This window comes from Loxodonta africana, chromosome 7 (genome assembly GCF_030014295.1).
Source record: "Loxodonta africana isolate mLoxAfr1 chromosome 7, mLoxAfr1.hap2, whole genome shotgun sequence".
Taxonomy (NCBI): Eukaryota; Metazoa; Chordata; class Mammalia; order Proboscidea; family Elephantidae; genus Loxodonta; species Loxodonta africana.
Window position 1 is genome coordinate 61189329 of NC_087348.1, and position 13452 is coordinate 61202780.

The window sequence follows — 13452 nt, forward strand, 5'->3', positions numbered from 1 at the left end:
CTATCCAGTGTCACCTACTGACAAAGCTTAACATGGGGACAACTGGTAAAGGAAAATAATGAAAGGGCCCATCTCCATATTTACAGAGCAGGCAATGAAGTATAAGCTGGGAAGAAATAGGTTGATAACTAATAAGAGCTGAAAAGTACATGATAGGGTATTTTACTCACTGGGAACTTAAGACCTTGCCTAAGTTTATACAAAGGGGAGGTGGGGCCAGGGCCAGATCCCAGATCTTCCAATGCCCAGTCCAGTGTAAGATCTATTTTACCATAAGGTCATCTAACTGGAAACTGCTCTTCCTGCCCCTCACCAACCCCCTCTCCACACCCCCGGGAAATTATACTCCTCTGAAAGAATTATCTCTCTTTAATGTGATAACAGGAATAACAGCTACATTTATTGGGCAGAAACTGTGTACTCACAAAAAGCAAATAGAGAAGGTAATATTCCCATTTTATAGGTGAAGAAAGTGAGGCATAAAGAGGTTAAGTGATTTGCTTAATATTAGATAGTAAGGGGGAGAGTGTTTTTGTCTGATTCCAAAATCTGGCTCTTAGTCACGATGCCAGTTAAATGCTTTGTTATTTACAGCAAAGAAATCTTTCCTTAAGTAGGAATAGAAGTGCTCATAGAATTAAGGAAAAGGGGATGGGAAGGAAGAGACAATTAGGAAACAAATGATATACCATCACAGATGGGCTGCTTATGTGTGTGTGTGTGTGTGTGTGTGTGTAGGAGTGTGGACAGGTTGCAGTTAAGTGTGAGTTGATGGGGAACTGTTTCTTGGCAGCTGGGTGGAAGCTGGAGAGAAGTGGGCAGCTGACACTGGGGCAGTACTGCAGGAAGCAGGAGGCCTTTACAGATCAACAATGCCTCCTTCACAGTTTGCTTAATCTTTGGGTTACAAATTCAGCTGAGTTGTACAGTTTCTTTCTTCTGTCCCCTTTGCTTTACTTCTTAGCAGTGTAATATAAGTTTTCTTTTTTAAAATTTGGGAATGAATAGCTACATCATTTGAATAAGGGCAGAGTATGGATTTTGAGCAGTTACTCTGGTTTTGTAATCCCACATGAACCCCATTCTCAATGCAGAAGTTTCTGGAAATTTTGCAAGTTCTTCAGAGTACATGCAGTATGGGTACAACCTTTGTTATACAGCATCCTCTTCAAATATGGTTTCATCTGAGTCCTTGGGTAGAAAATTTTCAGTAAGATGAATGAAATGTTATTTGCGGTTTGAAAAGGGAACCTTTTATATTCTTGGATCAGCTATATTTAAATCAACCTGCTCAGAAAATGCAGATTTCTGGTTCATTCTAGTTTGTGGACTCAGATTGGCTGCTTTTGAGCTTCGGAAGTCATCTGTGAATGTGTGCTTAATGCAAACAGATCGTCTTGTGAATTTGTAGGGGAAAAATGGACAAAATATTGGTAAGCATACTTACAGTAAAAAGCTGATTAAAAAAAAAAACTACAAAAAGCATTGTAGAATAATAGAATTGGAAAATATCTTGAAGATATTCTTACCCAGTCTCTTAATTTTACACAAGGGGAACATGAGAGTTGAGTTTCTCCTTTGATAGACAACTTTGCCTTCAGAAGGTCTTTCAATAGTACAAACATACTACCATGGGATGTTACCATATGGATGCAGAGTTGAACTTGTAAAAAACCACTGCAGCAAAACCACAAACTTAGAACTGAAAGGGGCCTGAACCTCACCTTGTCTAAACTCCTTATTTCTAAACTGGCAAAGGGAACACTCTTAAAATGGAATCCTCTCCAAGCCAAAACCGTCAACTATTTCTCCTAGTTTTCTGTTGGTAGCTCTGTTATTTGTTAAGTATTGGGCTTTGAGTACTGTCATCAATGAACTTCACAGCTCTCCTTTGTAAAACTGGAATAATAATTCTTCATAGAATTATTGTGAGGATTAAAGGAAATAGTAGCTAGAAAAGTAGTGTCAAACTATGAACTGTTACATATTCATGTAAGTAAATATGTGTACACTATATACTAATATGTAAAAACAACATAAAGTATTATTTTTGTTGTTTCAGTAGAAAGCTAGATAGATTTGAGCACTGAGATAGGTTTTATTTCTATGCAAGGGAACTCAGCTTTTAGAAGAACAAAACAAAGAAGACAGGCAGCATTTAAGGCAAATCCACAAAGCATAAATTGTAACTTGGCAGGAGTCAGCATTGTAGAACCGAGCAGCCACTGTTCCTTGATTGGAAATGGACCTAAGCCTTCATCTCTTTTAAAGACTAATGCAGAACAGCAGACTATTGGTCATTTTAAAATTATCATGTGTGTATCAGTTGGGCTGGGCCATGATTCTGGTATTGAGTGATTTTCCTATACATTATAAATCCTGCCTCTGTGATGTTAATAAGGGAGGTTGGGCAGCAGTTGTGTTAGTGAGGCTGGACTCAACCTACAAGATTGGATTGTGTCTTGAGGCAATCTCTTGAGATATAAAAGAGAGACATGAGCAGAGAGACAGGGGGACCTCATATCACCAAGTAAGCCGTGTCAGGAGAAGAGCATGGCCTTTGGACCTGGGTTCCTTGTGCAAAGAAGCTCGTAGTACGAGGGAAGATTGATGAGAAGGCCGACAGAGAGAAGAAGCCTTCCTCTGGAGCTGACACCCTGAATTTGGGCTTTTAGCCTACTTTACTGTGAGGAAGTAAACTTCTCTTTGTTAAAGCTTCCACTTGTGATATTTCTGTTACAGCAGCGCTAGATAACTAAGACAGAATTTGGTACTGAGAGAGTGGGGTGCTGCTCTAACAGATACCTAAAATGTGAAAGCAGTTTTGAAACTGTGAATGTGTCAGCAGCAGAGGACCAGCACAGCAGAGAGCCTGCAGCAGCAGAGAAGTGGCAACAGCAGAGAACCAGCAGCAGCAGAACCAGGAGACCAGCTCAACACAGTGCTGGAGCCCACCCACGGAGCCAAAGAGCTGAGTGCCTGTGTGTAGAGGCTTCCTGGTGGAGTGGGGTGCCTCTGGACACTTATAGAGCTAGGCTTGCTGACCCACAGAACAAGAGAGCTGAGTGCCTGTGCACAGAAAGCTTTCTGATGGAGTGGGATGCCTCCAGGCACTTATCGGTGAGCTATTTGAGCTTTGGAACACCTGCCCCAGCAGGCCGATGCAGGCATGAGGCCCGAGGGCAGAGAGGCCACAGGAAGCAGAAGCTGAAGAAACAAAGGACACAAAAAACTGAGCTGCCTCAGTCTCAAAAGGTATGGCCATGGCCTCTGGGAGTTCAAAGTGTGAAGCCACCACCCCTGATGTTTCTAAGGGTGGAGTCCCCACTCAGATAGACTAGGAGAATGGTGTGTCTAAAGCCTAGGGAGCAGAGTTGCTGACCCAGTGAGCCTGGAAGGAGGGGCTAATACCCAGGGTTAAGGAGCCTCAATTCAGAATTCAGAGAGTGTGGCCAACACTTAGAGTCTGGAGGGCCGGGCTATTGTGTACAGGGTCTCAGAGAACAGGATTATTTCAAAGTCTTGAAGGCTAATATGTTCTGCTGTCTTGTGTGGTGCCTGTTACGCCTTCTTTCTCTCCAGTTTCTCCTATTTGTAATGGAAATATCTAGCTTGTGCCTGTTCTGCCATTGTACTTTGGAAGCAGATAGCTTGTATTCTAGATTTCACACATGAAGAGAAATTTTTGCGTTTTGGACTTGCAGTTAAGAGGTGCTATGATATATGATGGGATGAATATGTTTTGCATGTTGCAAGGATATAATTTTTGGGGAGCCAAAGGGTGGAATGTCATGGATTGAATTATGTCCCCCCAAAAATGTGTGTGTATTAACTTGGTTAGGCCATGATTCCAGTATTCTGTGGTTGTCCTCCATTTTGTGGTTGTAATTTTATGTTAAAGAGGATTAGGATGGGATTGTAACACCCTACCAGATCAAATCTCTGATCCAATGTAAATGGAGTTTCCCTGGGGTGTGGCCTGTGCCACCTTTTATGTCTCAAGAGATAAAAGGAAAGGGAAGCTACCAGAGAGTTGGGGACCTCCTACCACCAAGAAAGCAGCACCAGGAGCAGAGCACGTCCTTTAGACCTAGGCTCCCTGCGCTGAGAAGCTCCTAATCTGGGGGAAGATTGATGAGAAGGCTGACAGAGAGAGAAAGCCCTCTCCTGAAGCTGATACCTTGAATTTGGATTTTAGCCTACTTTGCTGTGAGAAAATAAACTTTTCTTTGTTAAAGCCATCCACTTGTTGTATTTCTGTTATAGCAGCACTAGATGACTAAGACACATGTCAAATGTTATTCTTAGTACACTGTCTAGTATCATGGCAAAAATTCATTTGTCAGAGATGGAATGCAGAATACACACCAACTTCATTATGACATAGGGTGGAGGAGTGAGGAGGAGAGCAGCACAGGGTCCAGAATTGGACAACTTCTGTGGAGGAAGGGCCTGATGGGGTTTTGTCCCCACCTTATCACTTCTGCCTCTGTCCTCTTCTTCTTCTTCTTCTTTCCTTCTTAGCACTTATAACCATTTGGCATTATATATTTACATACTTGCTTTATTGTCTGTGGAGTCCCTGGGTGGTACAAGTAGTTAACATACTGGGCTACTGATGAAAAGGTAGGGGATTCAAGTACACTCAGAGGTGCCTAAGAAGAAAGGCCTGATGATCTACTTCTGAAAAATCAGCTACTAAAGCTCCATGGAGCACAGTTCTACTCTGACACACTTGGGGTTGCCATGACTTGGAATCTACTAGACAGCACCATGTCACTGGTTTGTTGTCTCCATCCACCCAACAGGATAAAAGCTCCTGAGAAAATAAAATTTAGATAATCAAGAATAGTGTCTGGACATACTAGCAACTCGGTCATCATTTGTTAAATGGGTGCTAAAAGTCAGACCATGTCCTTCCATTAGGGAGAAATTGGCGAGTCAGATTTAAGCACCAATTAATTAAAACATTTTTGGGGAATCCCAAAAGCAGTTTTTATTTTTATTCTTCTACATTTTTGCTTTTTTTCATTTGAGGGAAACTTCAGAAATCTTGTCTCTCCTAAAATTTGATGTTCCTTCAGGCCTGGGCACATAACTCAATCGCAGTTCAGAGTAGAGTAGATTTTTTGCTATATATTTCCACTTAACTAATGAGGATGTAGGAAACCCTGCTGGCGTAGTGGTTAAGAGCTATGGCTGCTAACCATGCTAACCAAAAGGTCAGCAGTTCAAATCCCCCAGGTGCTCCTTGGAAACTCTATGGGGCAGTTCTACTATGTCCTATGGGGTCACTGTGAGTCGAAATTGACTTGACAGCCATGGGTTTTTTTTTTTGTTTGTTTGTTTTTTGGTAATGAGGATTTAATTAGTTCTGTTAGGAAGCCAGGCAAAGATCTTAGGAGTCCCTGGGTGGCACAGATGGTTAAGTACTCAACTACTAGTGGAAAGGCTACCAGTTTGAACCAACCCAGAGGTGCCTTGGAAGACAGGCACGGCAATGTGCTTTCTAAGGGTCACAGCCTTGAAAACTCTAAGGAATGCAGTTCGGCTCTGTGCACACGGAATTTACTTCACAGCAACTAACAACAACAACAGTTAAAACCTTGGCTTATAGGGAGCTTGAGTCAACTGAAACTCTAAGTTTCATTTACTTGACATGATGTTCGGTCAGATTTCTGCTTTCTAGAAAATCTGTCTTCATTTTTTCAGATCTAAGTGTAGGACTTTATCCATGTTTCTGTTGCAGCTTGTCAAAAGTTTTTCCACAATATTAGCCACCTTTCTGTAGTGGACATCTGTTGTTTCTGTCTGGGATTTAGCTTTGCTGACACTATTTCCTGACAGGCTTTTGCATATGTATGAAAGAACTCTAGGTTCCTTCTCCTCTGTGCTTGTTTTTAAATCAGGACTCATTTGCCTGCTCTGTGTAGACTCAGACTGGGTTCTCTGAATGCCTCCCTTATTTCTTCCTCATAACTTATAATTGCATAGTTAGGATTTTGTTTCTGAAAATTCCCCTTTGAATTTATGTATTTCTTTCTTTTGGAAAAGCTGTTTGGAGATATGCTTCATTGTCGCTATTGTTATTTATATCGGTAATATCCATTTAATAATACAGTTAAAGTTTCCATAGCACTTTCTGTAGTGCTTATACATATATTTTCTGAGGGATATGCATATGCTCAATGAAACTCAAGCAGTTTTGCTGGAGGCAGCCTTCTTAGTCTATTGATGCTTTGTAGAACAGTTGTCTTATTCCAGTTTTTAGTAAAAACACATTTACTGGAAATGCCCAATAGGACAGGAGGCTTCTAGCTCAGGATAATTCCACTCAGATAAGAATGAGAAACAGGAACCCTATAAATCATATTTGGTGATTAGTTCTGGAAACAGTCAAATGACCGGAAACCACATTCTGGGAGAGAGACACCAGGGAATCAAGGCTTATGAATAATATGTTTCCTGTAATTTTGCTGAATGCAAATATAAATAACGTGAAAGAAAGGGAAAAGTAAACTTTAATTGACCCAAAAAGCAGGTAAGTGTTACTCAGCTTGCTCGTAGTGTGCTTGCCTTTTCTTTTTATTCGCTCACACCCCTGGCCTGGAGCAGAGCAGTGCTCACAATGTTCAGAGTTAGCCTTTATTAAATGAAAACAAGAGATTCCCTATTTTAATTCCATTTCAAATTTGCAGCTGATAAAACCAAAGCAAAGGATTAACCGATTTTTTTTTTTTTTTTCTCCTAAGGATGCCAAGAGAGGGGGTATACTATGGAGGTAAGATTCTTTATGCAATAGAATTACCATACTGTTACTTCCTAGGGGTAATTTTGTCATAAAAGTAAAATAATAGTGAACATTTATTGGGTGCTTTTATGTGCCAAGAGATGTACTAAATACTTTATATGATGTATCCACCTTGCTTTTTATTGTGGTAAATACAAAATATAAATATATATATATATTTACCAAACCCACTGCTGTTGAGTCGATTCCGACTCACAGCAACCCTATAGAACAGAGTAGACCTGCCCAATGGGGTTTCCAGGGAGCGGCTGATGAATTTGAACTGCTGACTTTTTGGTTAGCAGCCTGAGCTCTTAATCACTTTGCCAACAGGGCTTGCTCTCTCTCTTTCTCTCTCTATGTATTTCAGAACATTTGCTATTTTAGCATTTTTTACGTGTACAATTCAGTGACTTTAATTACATCCATCATGTTGTGCAACCGTCAGCACTATATCCCATTTGCTTGAAATATCTAGAATAGGCAAACATGTAGAGACCCAAGTTTTTTAGTGGTTACCAGGTGTGAGATGGGGAGGAAAAAAAGGAATCATTGCTTAGGGAACATGGAGCTTCTGTTAAGTTTGGTGAAAACATTTGAAAATATCTCCTCTTAATCTTTATAATGACACTATAGGTTAGATCCTATTATCATCCGCATTTTACAGAAGAGGAGGGCTCTGGTTTTTGTTTTGTCCCAAACTACATTGTCTCTATGTCCCAATTTTTTTTTTTTTCTGACTGTAAGGGCTCAAGAACAGGAATGGAAAAGTCTGAGAATAAAAGGAGGAAGGTCCTAAGGGTTAAACGGGAGTGAGAAAGTTTACCAGGCAGAAAACCTATTGAAAAAAACAGGAACTGAGAACAGAGAGCTAACAGAGTTGTGGGAGGGTGATTTGGATTTTGTGACTTGCCACATACTTTCCTCACATGTACAATGATGGCAGAATATTCAGATGATTTTAAGATGAAAAATATATTTTTTATTTTGGTCTTTGTCAGTGTATAAAAATTGAATGCAAATATTTTCCCTCACCGCCTGGAAGGGTTAGGAGATTAAATCCTCTCCTCCATCCAGAAAAGGGGAATGATTAAGGATCTGGTTTTAATGGCCCATCAAAGTCAATTGATAAAAATGAAAAGGAAAGTTAGGGTTTAATGAGAGAGGCTGAGTGAGTGGGAGAAAAAGAAGTCAGAGGCAGGCTTCCCTCGGGAAGAAAGAAGGAGGTGCATGGGCTCTAGGCCCCTGAAGATCCAGGTGGCCCTGACTCCTGGAGATGCCCAAGAAATGCAACAAAACGTCGAGGAATGTGATGGCTCTGTAGCGCATCTAAGGAAGGGAGAGTCATAGTCCTTTTGCTTCCCCTCACTGTGCACGTTAAAAAAAGAAAAAACCAAAGCCGTTGCATCGATTCTGACTCATAGCGACACTGTAGGACACAGTAGAACTACCCTACAGAGTTTCCAAGGAGCACCTGCTAGATTTGAACCACCAACCTTTTGGTTGGCAGCCATAGCACTTAATCACTACACCACTAGGGATTCCTTGCAGGTAAAAACTGGAAATTCCTCCCCACATCTCTACTGTAGTAAGGAGACCAAGGGTGAGGGGGACAGCTGTTGCCCTTTTTAAGCCACAGCATCCAAAAGGAGGTGGTATGAGAGGTGGGATCCAATGGGAAGATCCACTTGAGAATTACGTTAAGAGATATTCTCATCTCACCCCAAAGGTTCCTTCCAGGACAGGTATTGGCAGTCCTAAGTCCTGTTTTGTTGAGATAGTACTATTTAGTCCAGCATTCTTAGTAAAAATCCCTGACACAAGTTACGTACATTCTGAATTTAAGCTAAATGCACTGTTAGTTTATAAAGGTTCTTACAGCTGAATTTTTCTGTTTATTTGGCTTGTGGTTACAAAAGACACTGAGCTAAAATCAAAATTGGTATACTCTGTGATACTCTGTGCCCTAAAGGAATCAAGATTGCCAGATTCCAGCCTCAGGTAAGCAGTTTATCACTGTGAGTTCTTGGCAAGTGACTTTTCTAGGTCTTATTTTTCCCGTTTGTAAAAATGAAGGGTGGGTGGGCTGGTTACTGCTTAAGGCTCCCATCAGTTCTGATGATTCTGGATTCCTTCACTCTCTCATACTGAGTCAAGTTAACAAATATTACCCACAAGTTGCCAAATTGACCAGCTATTCACAACTAATTAATAAAATGCTATTTAGAAGTTACCTAGGAGGATCAGTTCAGACTGGAAAAGGAGTAATAAATTCAACAGAGGCAAATAATGAATTAATTTGGTGGTCTCTGCTGCTTTGCCTTCTTGTGACTGAAATTTTAAGTGATGGAAAAGATAATGGAAAGAAGCAGCCTGGAGAAGTGACTAAGAAAACAGGCTGCAGCTGCTGTCTGGTGCACCAGTCCTGTTTGAGCCGCACAGAAAAGCTACTTTTTAGCCGTGCTGGAAGCAGCAGCGTCCTCTTGAACATTGCAGATAGCCAAAGAACTGTGGACTAAGAGGCAGAGGATCTACTTTGCCATTATTAATAATAAAAATCACCACCTTTGCCATGTATTGATCACTTAACGATATGCCAGGGCCAAGGATTTTTACTACATGATCTCACTTTATTTGTACAGTAACTTTTTGAGGTGGCTAATTTTAGTAACTCTTAGAGACAGGGACATTAAAACTCCAAACATATTAATGATTGTTTCAAGATGGACCAGCTAAGTGGCTTTTGTAATGGATAAATTAATAGCTAATCTTCGAGCAGAAGGGTACAAAGAAATGGCCGTCACATCCCTTGTTTTTCCCCTAATCCATTCTCCTGAAAATTCCTACAATATTTATAGATGAAACCAGATGATGAACCATATCTAAGCAGCAGTTAAGGAGGGAAAAATATCAAAAGGGCAATGATTTGAGAGGAGTTGTGTGAAGGAGGAAAGGAACAGGTTTTTGATGTGGGGGTGTGGGAATTGCCATAGCTAATTGTGTGGACATAAAAGAGTTGTTTTTTTTTTTAATAACTAAGTCTGTGTCTTCTCTTCCTTGGTCAAAGTCCTGACTCCAGTCCCAGGAAGTAGAAGGTGGCTCTCTTCCATTTCAGCAATCTGTCCTACAGCATGGAAGGGTTTTGCTTATAGAGTCAGTCTAATATTTGAAGAAAGCTAAGTGAGCCATTAATACCCTAAGCAGGTAGAATTGACTTTCTGACTTAGTGGATTTGAGGCAGGATTTCTGCCCACAAACACTTATCTCCTTTACACTGCCTTCCATTTCACCTTGGTTAAGTCCCAGTTAAAAAGAGAAATTCACAGGTGGGGCAGGGTCGGATGGGGTGGAGCCTGGTTAGTGCTATAACCAAAGTCTTTAGACTAGCTTTCCCAAAATGGATTCCTGGTAATACTAACCTCACAAGTTGCTCTTCAAATTAAAGGCTGTGTGGTCAAATTTCTATAGGGAATGTTAAATCTTCTATTGGTATCAGTGACAGGTTACTAGTATTCTGAGCCAGACAATTATTTGTTGTGTGCAATTGTCCCAAGTATTGCAGGGCATTTAACATCCATGGTACAGGGTTTTTAAATGCAAGTAGGGGTCCTCAGCCATCATGATAATCAAAATTACTATAATACATTTTTAAATGACCTTCAGAGGGTGGTACCAAATCTGGTTGAGCACTAATATAGCTACCACCTTATGCAGATTCACAAAGTATATCACATATTGGTGTACTAAAAACTCAAAGAGTTAGTTTTTACATATTTTATTCAATTCAGGATATAATACAGAAGTATAGAAATATTGCCTCCATATTTTTCTTTAGAACAGCAGGTGACATCCCATGGAATGTGCTTTGGAAAATGCAAGGAGAATGAGGAAAGTAATCTACTAATGACTAAGTAGACACTAATGACTATCTAATACCCGGTGCCCACTATTCAACCCATAGGCCAGATGTGGCCCACTTGACCCTTGGGACTTTCAGAAAAATTTTAAACATGATTAGTCCTTTTGAGCCATTGGGACCTACTCTTATGCTGCTCTGTGAGACTGATGGCCGGGTGTCAGCCTAGTTGGCTTGAATCAGTGAGTTATTTTATATGATGCAGATAGCAATTCATTACATAGTTTGAGCTGTTCAGGTTTTGTTTTACTAACATTTCATCACACACCATCAGGGGATCACTCTGGAATAGTCCTGCCGAAATACAAATAGGTGTGAAATGGGCCTCTATATGTCTTTGACTCGTGTCAGGGCCATGTACAAATCTTGTACACCAACCATGGACCATTTCACTTGCCTTCATTTTCAATTAAAAAGGTTAAATTAGGTCAGCACATGAAGAAAGATGTTTAGTTATGTAGGACTTACTGTAGTAGAAAATAAAATAAACTTCCTGCGTTCTAAACTTCACATCCTGTCAATGGAGGAAACAGATCCAGAAATTGGTTGGTGGCAGAGATGTGATATGGAACCAGAAAAACCTGACTCCTAGGTAGAACTCTTTATGCTGCTCCATTCTTTTATTTCATAATAGAAATGGAACTCCTGAGATGTGAAAGTAAGATACATGGAGTGAGAAGTGAATGACGGGAAGAAACTAAATTTGGTTGAGAAAGCCTTAAAACAGGAAGTTCTCAGAAAACAACTATTTAACCATCTCATTGCTTAAAAAAAAAAAAAGCAAAATAAAAATCAACTTATTTCATGCCAGATATATCTCTGGTAAACCGCCAAAGCCTGGAATCTCTATCATCAAGGAGCACTAAGCCCAAACGGTAGGTTCAGGTTTCTTGGGGGCACATAATGACAAAGCAAAACAAGGCTTTGCTTTTTATCCAAATGCAGTGTAAAAGGAGGTTTGGGTTTCTGAAATTCTGGCCTGTCTTGGGCAGGTCTTGAGAAGATTATACGGTCTTTTCTTAAAAGACCTTAAATACTTCTTTCATCCCTTTCTCAGTCACAGCACATTGTTTTTTTTCTTCTGCTATTTGACTGATAAAGTCTTTTGGATACCTCTCTCTCTTTTCCTCTCTCTCTCCTCCCCTGCTGCAGCTACAGAAATGGATTCAGAAATGAAACAGTAACTCTCTACTCTTTTGATTTTTTTTTCATTAAAGGAACTCTCAAGGTGTACTATTCTCATATTTAAATTCCAAGTGATAAGAGCTGTCTCATTATAAGCAGTTAAATCCTGAGTTACAGTTTTTATACATGCATACTTTTCCTAAGGCATGTTTGATCATTTTATGTAAAAAAAAAGACTTAGCTCCGAAGGGGTTGAGGTGTAGGGGTATGGTAGAATCAGTGGAGGTTTTGGGAGCAAGTAGTATCTGAACTCTGCTTCAAAGCAGTAGTCTAAGACTTAAATACCTGGTGGTACTGGGCACGAAACAATGCTGAGTGAAATGGGCCAAATGTAAAAAATGTAAATACGCCTGATGATAAAGGACAGATGACCCAAGGCCTCAGTGTGGGTCAGATCATAGGGAGTACCTGTAACTGCTAAACTCCAGTGGTCGTGCCCCATCTCAGACGGGCAAACACTACCACAACCATGGGGGAATCGTAACTTACTTACTGTTGGCAATCTTTGAAAAGCAACTAGAAATCGAAATTTAAAATGGTTGTAACTATTTAATAAAAACATTATATGGATGAACAAGTCAAAGAGAATAGGCTGTCTCACTGGTTCTTGACTCCTGTAAACTTAGTCCTAATGCTACATCTCTATCCTTCCAAACCACCGTCTTCCAGTATCAGGAATCTTGTCTCTGGAGTTGGTTTTCAGTGGATGGGTATAATAAGTGTTTTTATCTTCAGAGTCCTAACAGTAAAGAAGCCAGCAGGGGGAACCCACAGACTGTGTGACTTGTAATATAACTAAGGGAGTAGATAAATTGTTTTTTATAAATGAAAAAATGTTAAAAACAATTTTGAGAACTAGCAACCAGATTCTAGCAGTCTCACCATCATTGTGAGTCCTAGCTTATCTACCAACCCCTGCTTTTACTTGTTTAAGAAAATATTGTTATGTCAAAACCATTTATATAATTGGAAATATTGAATGCAAAATTTTCTCTAGGACTTTGATCAAAACATGGAATGTGGCCTAAATGCGGAAAGTGGGAATCATTATCTTACCGCGATCTGTGTGAGTGGTGACTCAGAGGGGTAAGTGGGTGAGATGTCCTTCCACATTTACTTTAACACAAAATGGAATTATCAGTCGATGTTTTGGTGTTGAGGTTTCACTATGTGTGGAACACATACATATGACCACGTGGAGGGCCGTGGAATCAGTACCTGGACAGACCTTTAGCCCACTTGTGGAATATCAGGCTGCTATTATTTTATTTTATTTTATTTTTTTATGGGGCACTGGCTGGGAGGCTGTGCTACAGGTGAGCATGTCAGAGGGGAAAGGTGAAAATAGTGGCACCTTTTTCCTTTTTATTTTTTTTCTAATACTGGTTTAGTTATTTCTCACTGGCATTTGTCAAAAAATAAACACTGTCTTTTTCTTTTTATCACTTTGAAAATATGGGATAAAATTAAAGATCTGGTTTCTCAGAAAATTTCCCCCTTTTCCAAATTTCTAAGAATGATTTATCATCAGAGAAGATAAAGCCTTGTCTTCATTTCGTGA

General features: G+C 40.1%; 1 long non-coding RNA gene across 1 annotated transcript in view; it reads left to right on the forward strand.

Annotated features, from left to right (window-relative positions):
* Positions 1 to 10772: 10772 nt before the first annotated feature.
* LOC135231697 (uncharacterized) overlaps positions 10773 to 13452 on the forward strand; it is a 39559-nt gene continuing 36879 nt past the window's right edge. The window contains exons 1-2 of the long non-coding RNA XR_010322450.1: positions 10773 to 11581; positions 12889 to 12977. This is a non-coding gene — a long non-coding RNA (uncharacterized LOC135231697). The remainder of the gene's footprint in view (positions 11582 to 12888; positions 12978 to 13452) is intronic.